At 40.3% G+C, this 21,206-nt stretch overlaps 1 protein-coding gene across 10 annotated transcripts in view; it reads left to right on the plus strand.

Annotated features, from left to right (window-relative positions):
• The window catches only part of SH3GLB2 (SH3 domain containing GRB2 like, endophilin B2), a 1,772,316-nt gene that overhangs the window by 1,574,478 nt on the left and 176,632 nt on the right, over positions 1-21,206 (plus strand). The gene's annotated exons all lie outside the window — the stretch shown is intronic.

Below are 21,206 nucleotides of genomic sequence, written 5' to 3' on the forward strand. Positions count from 1 at the left end.
AGTACTCTGCAGGACACCACAAGGAGCTTTGCTGAGTTGTATACAAACACAAAACCATGCAAATGTGGGTTTTAAAGCAGGGAGATGAAAGAGTTAGAAATTAGCCCAAAACAGCCAATAAACTACTAGTTGCTGGGCTGAGACCACTCCTCCAGGGACAGATAGGCTGCACAAAGCTCCCCATTCTCACTGGTGAACAGAGAAACTTCCTCCTATCCAAGTAAGGATATGGGCAACACAGGAACTTTTACCACAACCTTGAAATCAGCAGAACCTGAAAACTGGACTAGACTAGCTTAGAAAAGGCGGGAAATAATATTTTTTTTTTTTTTTTTTTTTTTGCAGAAAGTACAGTAAACTTACACAAAAAACACTTTAAATGCTTAGAACAGGCTAGCTGACTTGAGTGTGTAGCCTACAACAGTTAAACAACACAAAATCAACTTAAACAACTTTAAAAGTGCAAACAACAAAAAATAGTAAAGTATGCAGCAAAAATTGCTTTTTGGAGCACAGAAACTATAGGGATAGTTGTTGCATTCTTAAGCAGCATGTTTTTAATGTCATGTAGTATGGAGATTGATTGACACTTGGGTAGCATTTCATTGTCATTTATAGTTTTATTGGTTTGCAGGAATCATTTATGTTTTCCTAGTAACTGAGTTTGTAAATTTCTGTGTTAGATAACTTTTGATGCTAAGCTTTTATTCTAGCTTTTCATTTACGGGCTCAGAATACATCGCACATTTGTATTTGCAAGATCATATTTCCAGTTTGTTTGTACCTGGTCTCTTCTCTTTAACAATGTTTTGTGTTTGGTAATCAGCTGTGAGGGTTGGATTTTTTGGAATTGTGGAAAAAAAACTTACTGTTAGGGGAACCAAAAAAGTATAAACTGTATTGGGGGGCGGGTTAGAGCAGTTAAAAACATCAGACCAGTGAATCAGCTTGACTAGGAATATTTTTGTGACATTTCAGATGTGGAGCTTTATAGGAACATGTGCCTTAATGTTTTTATTAACTTTAGAGACGAGGAAAAATAAAAGGAGTGTGGTCACTATTTTGGAGGAAATGTCACATTTTCAGAATTTACAGAATGCTTATTATCAATAAATCTAACAGTGTGCATTTCCCTTAAGCTGTATTATGCTGGATTTTGTTTTGTACTGTCTGATGCAAATTGCTACAGAAATCGTTTAAGCTGATTTATTTAAGAGTCTTTCCAGTTTAGGTTTAAGTCAAATAGAATATGTCAGTTCATGTTCCATAAAATGTGCTTATATGGCTTTAACAGTTTCTAGAACCTGTCGGACTGAAGAAGGGAGAGTAATATGTACTGGGGCAAGGTTTATTTTGCATGTTGTAATAGGATAATTGAAATAATTGGCCAGTTTGCAGCACTATCAGAGGAAGGATTACTTTTGGTTACTAGTATAGAGAGAAGTTTATTTTATCAGGGTAGTACACTGATTTTATATATACAGCTTATCTTGTTAGAGTTCCATTGTGCCTGAGTGAGTGTGTTTCTTAATCCGAATTACAGAGCTACAAAAGTATAGTTTGCATTTTATCTAACTATTCAGTGTCTCTTATCAGTACTGCACTGTTTTTATTTATTTGCTTATCAGTACTGCACTGTTTTTTTTTTATTTATTTGCTTAACAAGTACTGCACTGTTTTTTTATTTATTTGCTTTACAGTACTGCACTGATTTATTTATGTATTTTGTTTAACAGTTCTGCACTGGCTTTATTTTATTTATTGCTTAACAAAACTGGACTGTTTTTTATGTGTTTGACTGAATTATTTACTTTTCTGTGTCTCCATTTATATATTTGCTGACCTCTGGTTGAATTTTAGTTTCCCCCACCCAACTGCTGTTATATTCTTAAAGTAGGTGGCTTTTGCTGTTGCCTGTCCCTACTGTGAGATTGTGCTGAACCCATCCCAGAGAGGGAAAACTGGTCAAACAGCAGATTTTGTGTTATCTGTTTGTCTCAAGGTGTGGCTTTGGGAAGGGTCTTTTATCTTGACAGTATAAAATATTACCTTTGTGTGAATTTCTGCTTATCTTGCTTGAGCTCCATTGTGCCTGACTGAGTGTGTTTCTTAAACAGTCTGAATTATAGAGCTACATAAGTATGTTTTTTGCACTTTATCTAACTGTTCAGTGTTTATTAGTATTGCAGTGGTTTTATTTATTTATCAGTACTGCACTATTTTTTTATTTATTTGCTTAACAGTACTGCACTGGTTTTATGTATTTGCTTATCAGTACTGCAGTGCTTATTTATTTGCTTAACAGTACTGCACTAGTTTTATTTATTTTGTATCAGTACTGCACTGTTTATTTACTCGCTTTATAGTATTGCACTGGTTTTATTTATTTGTTTGACTGAATTATTTACTTTTCTGTCTCTCACAGAAAGATTATATATTTGCTGACCTCTGGTTGAATTTTTGTTTTTCTCCCACCCAACTGCTGTTGTGTTCTTAAAGTTGGTGGGTTTTGCTGTTGCCTGCCCCTACTGTAAATTTGATAAGGGACACTCCTCCCAGTCCCATCTCTTTAGCCCATTCTACCTAATACAGAGATCATTTGTGAAAGCCAAACCCCCTAGTTCCTTAACTCTGAATTTTCTTCTGTTCCTCTTCTGTCCCTTTCCACTTTACTAACAAAAAAAAAACACTGTATTCAGCTGCTTTTACTATATTTGTGCTTCTGACTACTACTACTAATCATCTTGCTTTTTCTGCTACTTGCTGCAGCTTGTTTTCTAAAGTATTCAATTGCATCTTTTCTGTTGCATTTATTACTGCTTGTTTATAGCCTACTTAAATTGTATTATTCTAAGCCTCTTAGTTTTGGTTTAAGCACTTGGGCTGTAGGCTAACTCCTTACCTCACCCTGGCTTTTCTTTCTCTGATTCTGACAAATATGGATGGACAATTTCTTACAATTTCTCCTGCCAGTCTGGTTGATACAGGCATCCTGTGACAGTGTAACAACTGCCTTATGTACACAGGCAATCACATACTACTACCACCTAGAAACATTTGTGAGAGGTGCAATTACATTAGGAACCTAGAGTCTATGCTCTCTCCCTCACAAGCCAGTATATCTGGTGCTGAGAATGTTGTCAACACAATCACTACACTTCAAACACTGTCCACACCTACACAACATACACCCACATATGTGGAGGTCCTCAACAAAAACATACCCAAACAAAGGAGTCCTCCGAGGCAAAAACACATGCTATCTCCACAGCCCTCCACACCACATACCACGCATACATTCACACACCTGTCTCTCTTATCCATAAACCCAACATATTAGCCATAGGAGACTCCATCGTGAGACACACAGGTGTGCCTCTCACCAGGCTGGATAAGGAGAAAGTTATGGTTAGTTGTCTGTCAGAGGCCAGAATTCACCATATCATAGGTGCACTGAAGTCTGTCAACAACAGGTACTGTTATGACTCTGTCATAGTCCATGTTGGTGTGAATGACTTGAGACGTATCTCCCTGGACTATATGAAGACAGACATGATTGAATTCACTGAATATGTGTCCCAGGCAGGTATGTTCCTAGCCTTAAGCAGCATTCTACCATCACCCAGAATGATCCCTCAATAGAAACAGAAAATGATTGACTTTAACAATTGGCTTAGTTTCTGGTGTCATTCCAGGGGGATATTCAGTACCTGACAGCCTGGGAAGATATGATTGACAGACCACGATGCTATGCCAGAGATGGCCTGCATCTGTCACAGGCTCTTGCCTCCCCATAGTGCCTTTTTTAGAAAAAGTGATGGTTAAGACTACCAACATAAAACTTTCAACAAAATGCAAATTAAAGTTCATGCTGCTAAATGCTAGGAGTCTAGACATGAAACTGCACTCATTGCAAGCATTCTTAACCCTGGAAAATGCTGACATCTGTGCAGTCACAGAAACCTAGTTCAAAGCTGTGGAGAACACCCCAGCCTTACCTGGTTACTCATCCTATCATACATTCAGACCCCAAATTGTGGGTAGTAAAGCCAAAAGAGGTGTTTTTTCAATATATATCAAAGACATACACAGCTGCAGGCTGGTCAAACAGTATGATGCACAGGAGACACTCCAAGTGCAATTAACCATTGACAAGACTCCTATGCAAATCATAGCTAGCTACCAGCGCCCAAATTTGGCTCAAGATGCCCAATCTCCCTATCTGGACCTCTTGGAATCTATCAAGATTCAACCCTTTACCCTGATCTTGGATGACTTTAACTACCCAAATATAGACTGGAATAACTACTCTTGCCAGAACACAAATGCCCAGAGATTTCTCAATGTTGTCAATGCAAATGCTTTGGAACTTCTAGCCGATATCCCCACAAGAAGTGGTAATATCTTGGACTTGGTATTAACCAACATAGGTAACCACTGCAACGTTCCTGCAGTATCATCATCCCTGGTAAGATCTGACCATAAAGCGGTCCTTTTCAAAGTCACAACCTCCTCCTGCCCCCCCCCCCCCCCAACTAGGGTCAAACAAAAAAACTTCTCCAGAGTTGATTGCAGCATCCTGAGGGATGGTATAAACAACTTCACAGCCCCCTCCCCCCTCTCTAGGAACTGGCACTAGTATCCAAAACTGTACCAAAGCACTGTATGAACATTTATATAGATGCATAGAATCAGGAATACCTTACAGGACTAAATCATTCTCAGCAAGGAAGAGTAAACCTGTCTAGTGGACATCTGTAGTAAAACTCTATAACAAAAGAAAAAACTTGCTATCCTGGAGCAAGAAGGCACCGGTGCCCAAATGGAACCAATCTCCCCTTAGCCTGAACAAGCAAATAAGAGCACTAGTGAAATTCTACAAAGCAAACTTCAAGTCCAAATTGGCCACATCTACTAGAGACAGTCATAAGGCCTTCTTCACATATGTCTGCATTCTCAAAGGAAGCACCCAGATCTGTTTAGAATTGGTGGTCAAGGACATCACATATACAAATGCCATAGATATAGCAAAGTTTCTGGCTGACAGATTTAGTGAAAATTTCACTCTTCTGTCCCCCCCCCCCCCCCAATCAGTAAACCAGGACATTCTCAGTACCTGCCCCCTTCCCCTTATTTCTAGGGATCAGGTCATCTCTGCTGTCTCAAAAGCAGAAAATACAGCCTCCATGGGACCCGATAACATCCCAGGCTGCATCCTACATGAACTCAGGCAGAAACTTGCAGCACCATTAGGCACCCTATTCAACCAAAGTCTGAGTACTGGCTTTGTCCCAGCTGAGTGGAGTACAGCCACTGTCATCCCTTTACACAAAGGTGGAGCATCCCGATCTGGGAAATTATAGACCCATCAGCCTAACTAGCCTGATCTGCAAGACCATGGAACGGATTATCATGAACCTCATTAGCAAGGACATTGGCAACCTCCAAGAGGGTCTCACCCAAACAAATGACTGTTGCCAGAAATATGACCTCAAGCTGAACACCAAAAAATGCATCATCATCATCCCCTTCGGGGAGAGTGACATCCCCACAAATGATCACATTAATAACAACATCCTAAGCATGCAATCAGTCGTGAGAGATTTGGGAACCCAGATTGATAGCAGCCTGACTTTTGACCACCATGTTGCTTCCATTGTACGGAAAGCTTTCTACATGGCCCACCTCATAACTAAGGGTATCTCGTCCAGGGACATGGAGGTCGTAACATCCCTGTATTCTTCCTTTATAAGGCCCATTATTGAGTACAATGCCCCGTTTGGCATGTACCTTGCAAAGCACATGCAGCAGCTGGAGAGACCACAGAGGTTCCTCACCAGGAGAATCCAGGGCCTCAAAAATCTACCCTACACAGATAAGCTAAAAGCCCTATCCCTCCACTCAGTTTCATACAGACTCCTCAGAGGTGACCTCTGTCTGGATTACAAGGCGATCTCAGACCCCACCTTGACGGGACTGTTGTATATCCACAAGTCAAGCTCCACTTGAGTAACCCGTACATGCAACCTCAACCTGGTCTGTGACATCAGTAGGACTTGTTGGCGGGACAGATGTGTGTCCCAGTGACTCCTCCCATCTGTGAACTAGACACCCTCTCCACATCAAGCAGAGTACCTCTTTACCTCTTTTTAAGCGCAACCTGGATAAACATGGGCTAAACTCATGGCTAGGCTTATAAGGGCCACAGGGCCAATGGCCTTGTAACCTATGATCATATATATATATAATATTTTTCCCCCCTTAAACACCTTTATTGAATTATCATTTCTGACATAGGCAAATTTATGTTTACATAAAAGTAATCAAACCATATTAACAAGTTCACATTTACAAACATTATAGGATATATAACAATAAACGTGATGTATAATCTAAGCAATATTACATAAATTATTCAGTTCCTGTCATCTCTTAAACCTCGTTCCTCCTCCAAAACATTTTCTGCCTGCATTGTTGCCACAATTTCCATATTTTCTATGTATTTTACTCTACCATTTACTAAAGATCCCACTTCTTGTTCTTTTATTTCTGTTACAATATTCACTACTTCAAGGATGGTTGGTTTAGATTTTGATTTTCGTTTTCTAGTAATTGCTTTTTTTGGCACACACAAGAATTAAACTTAAAAAGGCCTTAATGTATCTAGGCAATTCTGATCCTGTATCTCAGCTAAAAAAAATGTTTTTCCTTCGTAACAGCCATTTGCTGCCCCAGTATTTTTGATGTATTCTATAGGAATTTTTTTAAATATGCCAATAACTCATTACACTCCCAAAACACTTGTTCTTGGGTACCTCTTTCTTCTCCATCACACCTCCAGCATTTACTATTTACCTTGAGGAAAAATTCTTTGAAGTTTGTTTTGGGTATAAAAATGCCTATGCAAACAATTCCAAGCAACAATTTCAAAATGTTCTGGACTCTGTTGCATATTTGAGAGCCATACATGTGTCTTTCCATTGTTCTCTTCTAAACTGCTTTTCCAGTCTCACTTTCCACTCATTTCTAACCTCTTCTGATTGATTCTTATAGTTTTCATGCCATATTATATATGCTGTACTAATTAATCTTTTTTTATAGTAGCTTCGGTTGTAGGTTCAACCAGAACAGATCTTCCACTTAGGATTCCCATATCCCTTTCTCATTGCCTATACTCTGATTTCAATTCCTGATAGGGAAGGCAGTCTCTAACCTGGAGTCCAAACTTCTTCTAGGCCTCATCCCACAATGTTACCTTTCCCTCCCAATGCCTTGGTTCCTTTGCTAGTTTTCACAAGTAAATTCCAGCCCCCTCTTGCCTGTTCTCTGTACCCCTACTTGCCGTTACCCCTATTGGAAAAATGTCCCGTCTCCATTCCCATATTCTTTTAATTCTTAGAATACTTTATGCAGCTTTATAAATATAATATTCTCTCTGGTTGTTGTTCTCCTCAAGGATCTGAATCCAAAATCCCACCCTTTCCTTATTTCTTGAACACCTCCCTCCCTGGTTCATCATCACCCCTTTCCCCTATGAATTATAATCTTCTGCTTGTGTTATAGGTTCACAGGTAAGTACTAGGCTGTCTGCCCGAGGGCATCTATAAGCCTAGCCAGAATGTGTTGTCTTTCGCCGCCCCTTAGATTAGTTCCCTGTGCCTCTGTCTAGCAGAGCCATTAGTTCCCTTTGCCTCTGTCCAGCAGAGCCACTGCAGTAATGTATGTGAGCCTTGACTATACAGTTGTAAAATATCCTTTCTAATCAGGTAGTCATAAAAATCATCTTCTTTTGGGAGGATCAGATTATCCTGGTTAACTCTTGCTCTCTTCCCCTCCCAGATAAACTTGTTCAATTCTTTACTACTTATTTTCCACAACTTCTCTGGTTGATATAAAAAAATATGGCCTGACCTCTACACGAAACTAAAGGGACTAATTCATATCTATAAGTAAGAGCTTCCAGTTTCTCAGTTCTTGCATTATCTTTTTAGTTTCTTCGCACATATCCTTAGCTGTCATAAAATAATTCTTTTAAATCTACACTCCTAAATACTTCATATTATCATGTCGTCATAAATATGGGTATTGCTGCACTAGTTTGTGTACAGGGTATATAATTTATCATTATAGCCTTTGTTTTATCTTCATTAATTTTATGCATTGAAAAAACTTGAAACTGTCTCAAATTGTTCACCAACACTGAAATGTCCTTTTCTGGATTTTTCAAGTAAAAAATATCATCTGCAAATAAAGCCAACTTTTCTTGATTACTATAACAATCATATCCTTGAATTTCTTACTCTCTTATTTCCTTTGCCAATGGTTCTACATCTAAAACAAGTAACAAAAAATGGACACTCCTGCCTGGCTCATCTATTCAAACAAAACTTATCGGAGAGAAACCATCCCACTTTAATTCTTGCCTCCAGTCTTTCAGATATCCTCCTAGTTAACCTTATTTTTGTATCAGGGAATGTGAATGCCTCCATTACCCTACTCATAAAATCCCAGCTTACTCTGTCACATGCTTCCTGTGCATCAAGACTTACCAACAGCAGTGGTATTTTCTTATATTTGGTTTCCCTCTGATTCTTCATTGTTTTATTAACATTGTCAAATGTTTGCCTTCCCTCCACAAAACCACACTGATCCATATCTGTCAATTTTGGCAACACCTTTGCCATTCTTTCATAAATTCCTACTTCTGGATTTACATGTTCAATACCAAATATTTTCATACATTTCTTCAGAAATCTATCCTCCTTTGTTATATTTTCCCTTTTAGGCCCCCTGATATATCCTAACTACTGCAAATCAGGTTACAGTCCCCACCTATAGGTATCGGCTGATAGCTGATAATTTCTCCCAAACTTTTCTTAATCTTCATAATAGCAGTTTTTGGTGAAATATAAATACTTGTCAGGGTAATCTTCTTCCCTTGCCAACAGCCTCTTACTACAGCAAATCTTTCATTACTGTATTTTTCCTTCTCTCATTATATTGGAGCCCATCTAGAAATCAGTATTGTTACTCCCCCTTTCCTCTGACTTTTATATTCTGCTGAATATCCATCCTGAAATCCTTTATCAAATTCATGTAATCATTTCTTTCCAAATGCATCTCCTGTAGCATTGATATTTGCACTGTGCATTTCTTAATATAATTCAATATGGTTTCCTTTTTGTCTGTACCTGTAATACTATTTACATTTCAAGATAATATGGATTGAGTAGTCACTAATGTTTGGCAGGCTGATTGCTTTGTGTCTTTTCATCTCCATTTGAACCTTTGTCACATTTTAAGACTTTTTGCTTTAATGAAACCCCTAATACAAAAAACTAAATGGATTTTCAGAACACTCCAGTCTCATATTAACTTTGAACAAACACACAAAGCTGTGTACATTTTCAACAAATGAAGTTTAACCCTCCAGATTGAAAGAACTGCCCTAAATTGACAACTCCAGCACAATAACCCTTTTGATTTCTGTATCTCTTGTCTTCTCTCTCTCTCTCATTTCCAGCTTTCTTATCTTCCTATTTCCAGTCTAACAAAAGACCTAACTCTTTTTCGATAGGTCTATAGGACCTTTTATATCCCTGAGTTACCACCTACATATGCAAATAGGGCATCAGTTTAACATCTCATTCAAAGAGCAGCACTCTCAGGAGTGCAACACCCCCCCCCCCCTTCTGCTACACTACAGTGTCAGTAATGCATCTTCCTGGTGTGGGAATAGAACCCGCAGCCTCCTGCACCAAAAGCAAGCATGCTAACAGCTGCACCAATGGCAGCTTAAAAAGCTATGAAATATTGTAAGTGTTAAGTTTACGTCTAGACAGTTGTACTGAGTGCTGCTTTTCTCAAATAATCTCCAGTGGGATATTTAAACTTGCACAAGATTGCATTAATTTATCAGCTACAAAAATAACAGAAAGAAATCATGATTGTACACTCATTGACTGTTGAGCACTAGACCAATGCATGATCATGTTGTGCAGAATGCAACATGCATGCAGTAGCAGGGTCATATTGCAGGGCATCCCCAGACTCATCCAGGAAATGGAAATGAGCTTCCTGCAATCCAGACACACACTGAATGACATTCCATGTCTGGGACAGGGCGGTGTTTAAGCTTTCCTTAGAAGCTCCCCTTGGATTGCAGACTGCTACCACCAGCCAATAATCTGATGTCCATTTCATTATGCATCACGAATGGGTCTTTGGATACATCCTCGGATCCAACTCGGCCATTTCTTCCAGACATACGATCTGAGCCCCAAACTCCTCCCTCTCCCATGATGTCGCACTCCTCTTCAAACCTCCAGACCTCGTTTGCCATCTTCCAGCATAGATGCGATTGCGAGCCTCTCTTCAGTTAAGTGGAATTTTCTTATGTCTTTTTGTAAATTTTCCTGTAAGTTTAGACCTCTTTTAGTAGTTAGCATACTTTTAGACATAACCTCCCCTCCCATTAGACAATTTTTCCTGTAGTTGTCGCTGGTGTTAAGGATCTTCCAGACTTTCAAATTTTCTCTTTCTCTCTTTACTCTTTAAAATCCTCTTTAAAAAAAAAAAGCTCTCCCTCTATTTCTTAGTTGTAATTTGAGTGGTACAGTAGTTGGTTGTGAGTGGGTGAGTAGTGCTTGTGTGAGTGCTTTTCTCCAGCATGGCAGACAAGCTGGAAAAACCCTCTGGTTTTAAGAGGTGTGCTTCTTGTGGGCATAAGATTCCCCAGTCGGATGCACCTAAGAGGTGCATTTACTGCTTGGGTCTGGGGCACTTGGAGATGCCATGCGACATCTGCTCGGCCTTCAATCCCCAGGCCCTTGTCAATAGGAGGAATAAGCTTATTTTAACAGGGCTTCTTCCTTCCGGAGTCCAGACTCCTATTCAAAAGAAACGTTCCCTCTATGCTTCCCCAGGGACATCGTCTTCTACTTCAGAAAAGCGCAAGAATCTTTCGGATCCGTCAGTATTGGATCCCTCCTGCCCTCACTTCTCTCTTCGTCCAAGAAGCCCCTCGGATTCAGGGGAGTTTGCGCCAACCAAACCTCCCACTCTGCTGGATCTCCTGACATGGGGGTCCAAGCAGGCACTCAGAGCCATCTGAAATCATACAAATCCACAGCTTCTTGTCTCTGGAATGGACTCCAAGTCACACCAGACCAGATCAGAGATATCAAAATTATACTCTGCATTGGAGCAAGTCTCCCTCACTGACTCAGACTGCCCAGCCACGCAAGTCACCTGTTCGGTCGACTCATTCTTCCCTGTTTTCTTGATCCTCTCGGCTCTGCCACTCTGATGTGGATCGAATGATGAGTTTCTAGAAAAGGCCAGATCCAGCTGGAGGTTTTGCCTTCTCTGACCCATACTGGACCAATAAAAACTCTCATACTGATACTGCAGCAGCCTCCTCCTCTGATCCAGGCCTTTGCTTCGGAGCTGCAGGGGCTAATATTCCTGACTAGACCGGCTTCAGATCATGGGATATCTTTTTCCCTGGCTTCAACAGTATCCCAGACTGGCTCGGCCCCAATTCTGTTGGAGCAGAGCAGGTCCAGGACAAGAGGTGTTAGTGCCAGGTCCTCAGGGCTGGTGTTGGCTCTGACCTTCTTGGAGCCATCCCTTCCTCTGGAGGCCTCAGCCTTTGACAGCTTGGGTCTGTTGCATTCTGGTGATGTCAGATCCAGGATGGCCTCGTCTCTTTCACCCTTAGGGGCTTCGGCGTTTGGGGCAGGATCTTCCAGCATCCTTGCCATTCCAGGTGACAGAGAGGGCTTTCTCAATGCCATGAGACATGGTCCCTCCTCCACCAGGCCCTACCTAATCCCCTGTGGATCAAAGCTTTGCTCCCATCCATCCAATCCATAGTCAGCCCCTTCCGGAGAGCCTCCAGCCTACCCTTCAGCAAGGGGTTCCCCTATCTTCTGAGTCCTTCCCCAAGTATCCCACAGAGGAGGTCTTCCCGAAGCATCAGTGCAAGAGGAAGCACATAGACTCCCCCTTGGAGTTGGTGATAGAAGACGCTGACTTCGAAGAAGGGGAAGGATCCCCCTGATATCTCTTTTGAAGATATCTTAGAAATCCTGAAACAAAAGTGTGGATGGTCTTCCCAGCCCCCTTCCTCGGAGGAGTCCGTTTTTCTGGAGCCATTTAGAACTGGACCATCTACATCCTGGGTGACCCCACCGGTGGACCAACTTATTGAGCTCATCTCCCGCCAGGCTTGGAAGGAGACTGACACCATGGAACCATCCGCGAAGCCTGTGGAATAGTACCTTAGCCCACCTCAAGATCATCCCTTCTGGAGGGGAAATGTCCTGTTTGGTGCCATTGTGGTGTGTGCAACCACCAAAAAAGAGCTCGCTGAACAGAGTTTAACTTTTCACCCTCCCCCCCCGAACAGAAAGTCCCAGGCCTTAGACATGGGAATCAGGTGTATGCCTCAGCCACTTTTTTTTTGCTGAGAGCATTAAATTGTCTGGCACACTTCATGCACTTCCAGACAGACCTGGTAAAGGAAATTTCCACCTCTCTGATGCAGTCACTGTCAGAGGAAAACTTCCGAAAGGTTTCCACCCAGCTGAACACTGTGGTTCTATTGCTGACTCCTCGATGAGCCTAATCTCCCACATGGCAGTGGGAATGTCTCGAGTAGCTGGTTCCGGCATAGCCCTTAGGAGATGTACGTGGATGAGACTGTGCAGGTTTGCAGACCCATTTAAGGTGTAATTTATTAATGCCCCCTTTACGGTTCCTCCTTGTTTGGACCATCAGTTATGGAGACTCTTACCCATACTGAACAAGAGGAGCAAGACCTTGTCAGCCATAGGGATCAAGTTTTCTTCCCCCCAACAGACCTTTTCAAGGAACCAACGGAGTGGGAAGAAGATGTGGTTCTGTAAATCCCAAGGACCCTTTCCTGATTTACAAGATGAATCCTCTTCTAGAGGCAGAGGGAGATAATTCAATGGTAGACGCTGCCCCAAAGGGAGAGGGGGGTCCACAAAACTTGGGCTTCAGGGAACCCTTCTCTGACCAGCCTTTTCAGCACTCTTGAAGTGCTGCCTGACTGTCCTACTCCGGAGGCAGTCAGGGGCGGACTGTCTTTACACCCAGAAGCCTGGACAGACATAAATGAATCTCAGGTGTTAAACATAATTTCCAGAGGTTACTATATTTCATTTTACCTTCTTCCTCCTCCTCCCCACAGTGAGGAGCATCTCCCTGACATGCCAGCCAGTCAGAGGGAGAGTGCCCTTCTAGAAATACAGACATTTCTACACAAAAATGTCATCCAGCGGGTCCCAACCAAACAGCTAGGATGCAGAACTTGTGCTTTTGTTTGGTGCCAAAGAAGACCGAGGACCTCCGACCCATCCTGGATGTGAGCAGTCTGAATCTATTTCTCAAGAAGGCAAAGTTCTGCATGGTTACTGTACAGTCCATTCTGCTGCTCCTGTGCAAGGACGACTGGATGTACTTTGCAGATCTCCAAGACTCCTCGTATTATCATATCAAAATAGACAGGTGTTCCAGGAGTTATCTATGCTTTTGGCTTGAGGCCGATCCTTACCAGTTCAGAGCACATCCCTTTGGCCTCAGCACTGCCCTGCGGGTGTTCACTGAATGCATGGCATTGTTTGCAGCTCACCTCCGTCAGCAGGGATTCCAGGTGTTTCCCTAGCTGGAGGATTGGCTTGTAATGGCACCCACAAGACATCAACTACTCCAGGTGATTCAGGTGATGTGCCTGTTCCGCCACCAGGAAATCACAGTAAACATGACAAAATCCAAGATGACCCGCAGTGCAGAACACAATTGAACATGGTCACCCAAGTTGCAGCCCTACCCCTACAGAGAGAATAGGATACCTGAGGCAGCATGCTCAATGCCTACTAGACACCCCCTCTGCTCCAGTTCACCAAGTCCTCATGGCTTTAGGTTCCATGTCAGCTGCCATTCTTCTAGTGCCCTTAACCAGGTTTTTCATGCGAGTTCTCCAGTGGACCCTGGCAGTACAGTGGTCTATTCGATGTCACCAGTTATCAACCCTGGTCGGGCTTACTCCGATTTGCAGGTGTCACCTGCAGTGGTGGATGATTACAGACGACCTTCATGTCAGCAGACCCTTCACCCCCCCCCCATCTCCGTGACCACAATAACCACAGACATCTCCTTTTTGGGGTGGGGGGGCATTTTCATGGAAGGATGGTGCAAGGCACGTGGTCCCCCACAGAGACCAAATTGCACATAAAAGTCCAGAAGATGAGGGTGGTTCTTCTCATGTTGCAAGTCTTTCAGGACTGCCTTCCTCTGGGGACAATTACAATTTTGACAGACACTATGTCAGTAGTATAGTACATCAGCAAGCAGGGGGGAACCTGTTCTTATCCGCTCTGCAGAGAGGCCATGAGGGTTTGGGAATGGGCACTCACTTCAAACCACTTTCTCACTGCAACACACATCCCGGGAGAATCCAGTGTTCTGGCGGACTGTTTGAGCAGGTCGATATTAAGTCCTCACGAGTGGTCCCTGAACCAGTCGGTACCGAAGGAGATATTCAGCTGTTGCAGCCAACCTTGCTGTGACCTCTTTGCCTCTTTCCTAAACAACAAGTGCAGCAAGAACTTTGCTCTAATCCTTCCTGCATGGGAGTCGCCAAGGGATACTCTTATCCACAGTTGGCCCTTGGGTCTTCTTTATGCTTCTCCTCCGATTCCCCTGAAACCCAAAGTTCTACAAAAAGCCAGCAGGTTGAAGACAAATATAATCCTCATTGTCCCTCACTGGAGTTGTCCAGTATGGTTCCCCTTGCTGTGGTCTCACAGCAAATATCCTCCATGGATAGTGGATCGTAGACAGGATCTGATTTCCCATCCGTCGGAACAACAAATTCCCAATTTCTGATCCCTCAAACTAACTGCTTGATTTCTCCACTTCCAGTGATATTGCTAAAGTCTAGGCTACCTTCCCCAGTCTGTGAAATTATGCTTGCCTCTCAAAAGCCCTCCATCAAGAAAATATATTGTAGCAAATGGAAGAGGTTTTCCATCTGGGCCTCACAAAGGTAAATTGACCCCTTTTCAGCTTCAGTCTCTGACAGCCTTATGTTCCTAAGCTCACTTTTCCAGGATGGAGCTAGTTTTTCTACCATAAAGGTGCAACTGGCAGCTATCAGAAATTTCCATGTGGGGAAGAGAGTTGGCTTTTCCTCTATTCTTTTCAATTCCAAACTATGCTGGGCCTTTCTAAAAGGGGTTTTTCATCTTAGGCCTCTGATCAAAGATCCTGCTCCTCCTTGGGATCTTACATTGGTACTCCAGGATCTCACCCAGAAACCCTTTGAACCTGCTAGTTCTTGTGAATTAAAGTATTTATCATGGAAGGCGGACTTTCTGGTGGGTATTACGTCAGCTAGAAGAGTATCATAATTACAAGCTCTGTCTTCTCAACCACAGTACATAACCTTCTTCAACCTTTCTCTTAGAACGAATCCTTCTTTCATACGAAACATCATTTCAGAGACAAACATTAACCAGACTTTCCACTTTCCCATATTTTTCCTAATTACTCCAATAAGGATGAATAGATGCTACATTCCTTGGATGTTCAGACAGTTAAATTTCTGCTTGCATAGAACTAGACCTCACAGAAAATCTGAACAGTTGTTCATTGCCTTTTTGCCAAACAGACTGGGTTAGGCTGTCACTAAGGTTACATTACCAAATGGATTATGGAGTGTACTTCTGCAGTTTATTCTCAGCAAGGCAAGCAACTTCCCCATCCAGTTAGAGCTCACTCCACCAGATCAATTTCAACAGCATCAGTTTTTTTTCTGCTAGAACTCCAGTTGATGAAGTCTGCTCCACAGCTACTTGGTCCACAGCTCATACATTTGTGTCTCACTACAAGTTGGACATTTCTAGGAACAGAGTACCCTTTGGTTCTGCGGTGCTCAGACATATTCTTCCTTGAGGTCCTATCAGGATTTATGCAGCTGGGAACTCTGACCCGGTCGTGATGCATAATGAAATGGACAACAACAGATTAGAAGTTATGTGCTTAACATAACTTGGTATTTGTGTTATCCAATTTCATTATGCATCACATCCCAACCTCCATCCCCCTTCTTCGTACAACTGAGAGTGATCTAGAGGATTACAGAACCCTCTGGTTCCTAGTTTTAAACAGACTCCAGTAGGTCTCCTTCTCTGTATTTCTACTATCTTTGGGATAACCATCTTGAGGAAGGGGCAGCAAACTCAATCTGAATTTTTGAAGAGGAGTGAGGCATTGTGGTAGAGGGAGGAGTTTGAAGCTCGGATCGTATGTCTGGAAGAAATGGCAAGTTGGATCTGAGGTCGGATGCGAAGACTCATTTATGATGCATAATGAAACTGGACAACACAGATACCAAGATATTGTAGGTACATAACGTCTATTCAAGTGGGTAGCCTGCAATACCTGGGAAAAAAGTGGGGACATAAAGGAAATTGGATTTTGTCCTAAATAATACATTTAACAAAATATACCTACAGATACTACTATGAATAGGGAAAATGTCCAGTTACCAACAAGGAGAAAGTGGGGTATCCTACCACATAGAAAAAGGAAGTAGAGTGTGCTTCTGTGCCAGATGTGAGAATCATGGGCAGAACCTAGATGCTGGGCTGAGATGTTGGTGATGCACCCCATGCATCACATACTGCCTGGCAGATGAAGGAATGTTAACCCTTCCTGTTCTAGTAGCAATTCAAATAACAAAAGGCTGGAAAAATAGAAGAAGCTTTAACTAGTTGTTCAGATGAACTGAAAAAACTGCAAAAATCATAGGTTGAAATGAAGAAAAGACTGGCTGAGTATGAGATTTCTCAAGAAAAGCTGTTTTTAAAAAATGGTAGAGTTAGAAGACAACAGCACACAGAGAAAACCTGAGTTTTTTTTTTTTTTTGCGCTATACCAGAAACACTGGAAAGAAACACTGTATTAATTTTATGAAAGCATAAATAAGGAATACTGGACTTGTATTCCACAGCAGAATTTGTTAACTGAAAGGGCACATCGAGTGCATGCTCCAAACCTGGCCATGAGAAACCAGACAAGACTTACATTAGTAAAGGTGCAGTCATACCAGCAGAAAGAGTTGATCCAGAGAAAATTGTGGCAGAAGGGAAAAGTATTAAAAATTGGAGACAGCAAAGTGTTTGTAGAAAATGATTATTCACTGCACACCTGGCAGAAGAGAAGAACATTTATTCCAGCAATCTATTCAAGTTGTCTCCATTTGTCTTCAGAATACTTTTTCCTGGAGAATCAAAGACATTTTGATGCATAACAGGCTAAGAAGGAAATAGTTTATCCAACAAAAAGTAAACCAGCAAACTTTATTTATAGTAGTGAGGATTTATCAGAGGACCTATAAGGGGAAACGGCATGGAAGATATGAGTTCAATAGTAGGATTTTGGTCAGAATTTACATATTCCTCAAGGTACAATAAATGGGATAGACTACATAAAAATTTAATTTCACAGGAACGTGTGCATTTAATTGAAAACTTTGAGACATATTCAGTAACTATTTCAGATCATGCACCAAGAAAACAAGATAAAAAAAATTCAAGATACTGACATAAAAATGAAACACTGGCACTCTCCCACCTCCACGATAAAAAGAGAGTAGCTTAATGAATGGGTAGTGAAAACTATTTGAGAGTTATTAGGGAAGATGGAAATATCTTCACAAGTTATAGCTAGTGGGTGGGATAAAATGAAAATGGAGTTTTAAAATAGGGTAGAAATAAAAGAGAATGATATATGGGAAAGAAGTAATGTGAATTTCTTACAGGGGCTGACAAAGGTTAAATTATTGCAGAATCAGGGTAATCTCACAGAACAAGAAATGGCACAAATGCTGAAGATAAAATAATGGAGTATCTGGATAATATGCATAAGTTTAGAAAGATTGCTGTTTTTTATGATAACTCCAGAGCACAAAAACATTTAGCACAACAGACTTGGGCAACAGAAACTTAGGGAGCCTATAACAAAAAATAAATAAATAAATAAATAACCAGATATCCTGTAGAGGTATTAGAGATATTTTGGAAAATTTTACAAAAAAATGTGTACAAAGCATGGAAATGTGGAAATAAAGAGCGCAATTTAAATTTTTATGGAAGACTTAATTTTATCAAGGTTAGAGGTAGAGGAGGCTAACAACTTACTGTTAAGAAAGGAAGAGTTGAGCTAAAACATTTATGTATCAATCAGTCTTCAGGAAAGTTTCCAGGAACAGATGATATTCTTGTAGAAGTTTTGGAAGTTAGTAGGGAAGAAAGTGATAATGATCTGGAATATTTTGTATAACAGTAATTTAAAAGGAGGTAAAGTACCAGCATCTTGAATGAAAGCTATGGTGGCTGTGTTACCTAAAGACTGCAAAGACCCATCAGACGCAGATTTATATAGACCCATTTCAGTTTTAAACCATGATTATAAAGTATTTGTCTATACTAACTAAAAGGATGACAAAAGCATTGCCAAAATTGATGGACATGGTTTAGTGTGGTTTTGTAGAGAGGAGGCAAACATTTGACATTAATGGAACAGTGATGAACAAGAGGGAAGCAGAATATAAGAACATACCTCTCTAAGTGGCTCTTGATGCATTGAAAGCATTTGGTAGAGTAGGCTTGGATTTTTTTGAGTAGAGCAATGGAAGCATTTGCATTTCTTGATACAATAATAAGGTTACTTAGGAGGATACTTTGTGGATTGGTGGCAAGAATTAAAGTGGGTGGGTTCCTTTCTGATAAGTTGTGTTTGAACAGAGGAACCAGACAAGTGTGTTCTCTTTCCCCTTTATTATTGGTTTTATATTTAGAGCCATTGTCAAAGAAAATAAGGGACTCAGAAATACAAGGATACAGCTGGTATGGTAATAAAGAAAAGTTGTCTTTATTTGCAGATATTATTATTTTGTGCCTGATAAATTCAGAAAAGGGCATCTAATTGTTGTGGAACATTTTGAGACAGCTTTGAGTCTTTTCATGATATAAAATTAGTGAAGATAAAACAAAGACTATAACCGAAAATTGTGTACACACACATGAATGGTTCAGCAAAACCCATATTTATGGGGACATGATAAGATGAAGTATTCAGGAGTATGGATTAAAAAGGCTTCTGTTATGGCACCTAAGAATATGTGGGAAGAGACTAAAAATATATTAGAAACTGGAAACTCTTGTTAATGGATATCGATAGTAAGATACAAGCAAGTGAAAATGTTTTTGGTCCCTTCAGTTTTATGTACAGGTCAGGCATATTTTTATCAACCAGAGAAGAAGTTGTGAACAATAATAAATAGGTGACGGAATTTATATAGGAGGGGAATAGGGCAAGAGTTAAGTTGGGATAAGTAGATCCTTCCAATAGTGTAAGGTTGTTTAAGATTATCTGATTTGAATGGATATTTTAGAGTTACTCAGTTAAAGCTCATGTACATAACACAGAGTGTTGTTATTCAAAATGGAAAGGGATGAAGTTGAAGTAGAAGGGAAGTTCAAGAAACAGAGTGGGATTTTGTATTCATATCCTTAAAGAGAGTAATAACCATGCAGAATAGTATATTTGTAAAGTAGCAGAAAGTATTCTAAGAACTAAGCCAACACAAAAATGAAGAAAAGAGATTTTATTAAGGATGTCTGCAAGTAGGGGTACAGAAAATTGGTGAGGGGGTTGTAATTTACTTCAGAAAACTGACAAATAAACCAAATTATTGTGAGGAAATAATTAGAGAGGGAAATGTAATTGAGTTGGATGAGACCAATAAGAGGTTTGGACTTCAGGTTAAAGAATGCTTTCCCCGTCGGGGATTGCTATTACAGTATAGGCAAAGAGAAATTGCTAGGAGAATCCTAAGTGAAATGCTTACTCTGGTAGAGTTGAATTTAGAACAAAATATGCTGTTAAAAAGGGATAATTAGTAGGACATATAAAATATTGCATGATAACTATATGAATCAGTTATAGGAGGTTAGAAAAGACTGGAAAAGCAATTTACAAGAGAACAATAGGAGGACATACGCTTGGCTTCCAGATATGTAACAAAGTCCAGAAGGTTTAGGATCTTTGGTTGGAAGTGTTTACATGGGTATTTTTATACCCCCAAGCAGACTTTAAAGAATGTTTCCTCAGGTAGACAGCAAATATGGAGGTGTGATGGGGAAGAAAGGGGTAACTAGGAACATACATATTGTGAGTGTAATGAGTTGGCAGACTTTAAAAATTCCCTACAGAGTACTCCGTCAGAATCTGTCAGAAATATTGGATGTGCAAATGGCTGTAACTAAGGAAATTATTATTTTGAGCTGAGAGACTAAGATATGGGATTGGAATTGCCTAGACATAGTAAGGCCTTATTAAGTTTAATTATTTTGGCTGCCAAAAAATTAATTACTAGGAAATGGAAATCAAAGTCCTGAACTTACTGTATTTGAAGTATTGAATATTATAAAAGAGATTAAAAAACTAGAAGAGGGATCTTTAGAAAAGGGAAGGCGCAAATTTCAAAATAAATGAAAGTCATGGGAGCAATTCATGCAGAGTAATGTTCAGGAGGAGAAGGAATGAGGTTTAAGGAAAGGTAGGAATCCAGCACGTTGTGTAATGTGTAATGTTGGACTGATGATGGTTACAATAATGTATGTAAATGGAAAAATGTTAATATGATATGTTTACTTTAATGTTAATGTATGTTTGCCTATGTCTTAAGTGAGAAAACATTTTTAAATACCATTATTAAATTTACACATGAGCTGCTTAATTGCAGTAAAGTAGTCGAGACAATTCATTCAATATCTCCGAGTTAGAGATGCAGTTACTGAGAAACAACCTGCAAAACTATTACAAATAATGTTTGAAGGTTATGAATTTTGGTAGAAGAATCAGCTTTCTAGAATTATGTGACCAAAATCATTTATTTTATACCTGATATGATTATCATCTGATATGATGATATAAGAAAAGCAACAGTGGTTTAGATCCTAGAGTAAAATCTGATTTGGTTTTAATATTTTATTTCTAGCCAGAATACTACTTTAACCATATAGCTTATTTTCTTTTCCCTTTTCTTTGTTTCATTGTAGTTTTTATTAGTCAATTTTGCAAAAATAAGTACAAATTATTTTACATTG

The sequence above is a fragment of the Protopterus annectens genome, chromosome 16.part0 (assembly GCF_019279795.1).
Source record: "Protopterus annectens isolate FY-2018-M chromosome 16.part0, PAN1.0, whole genome shotgun sequence".
Lineage (NCBI taxonomy): Eukaryota > Metazoa > Chordata > Ceratodontiformes > Protopteridae > Protopterus > Protopterus annectens.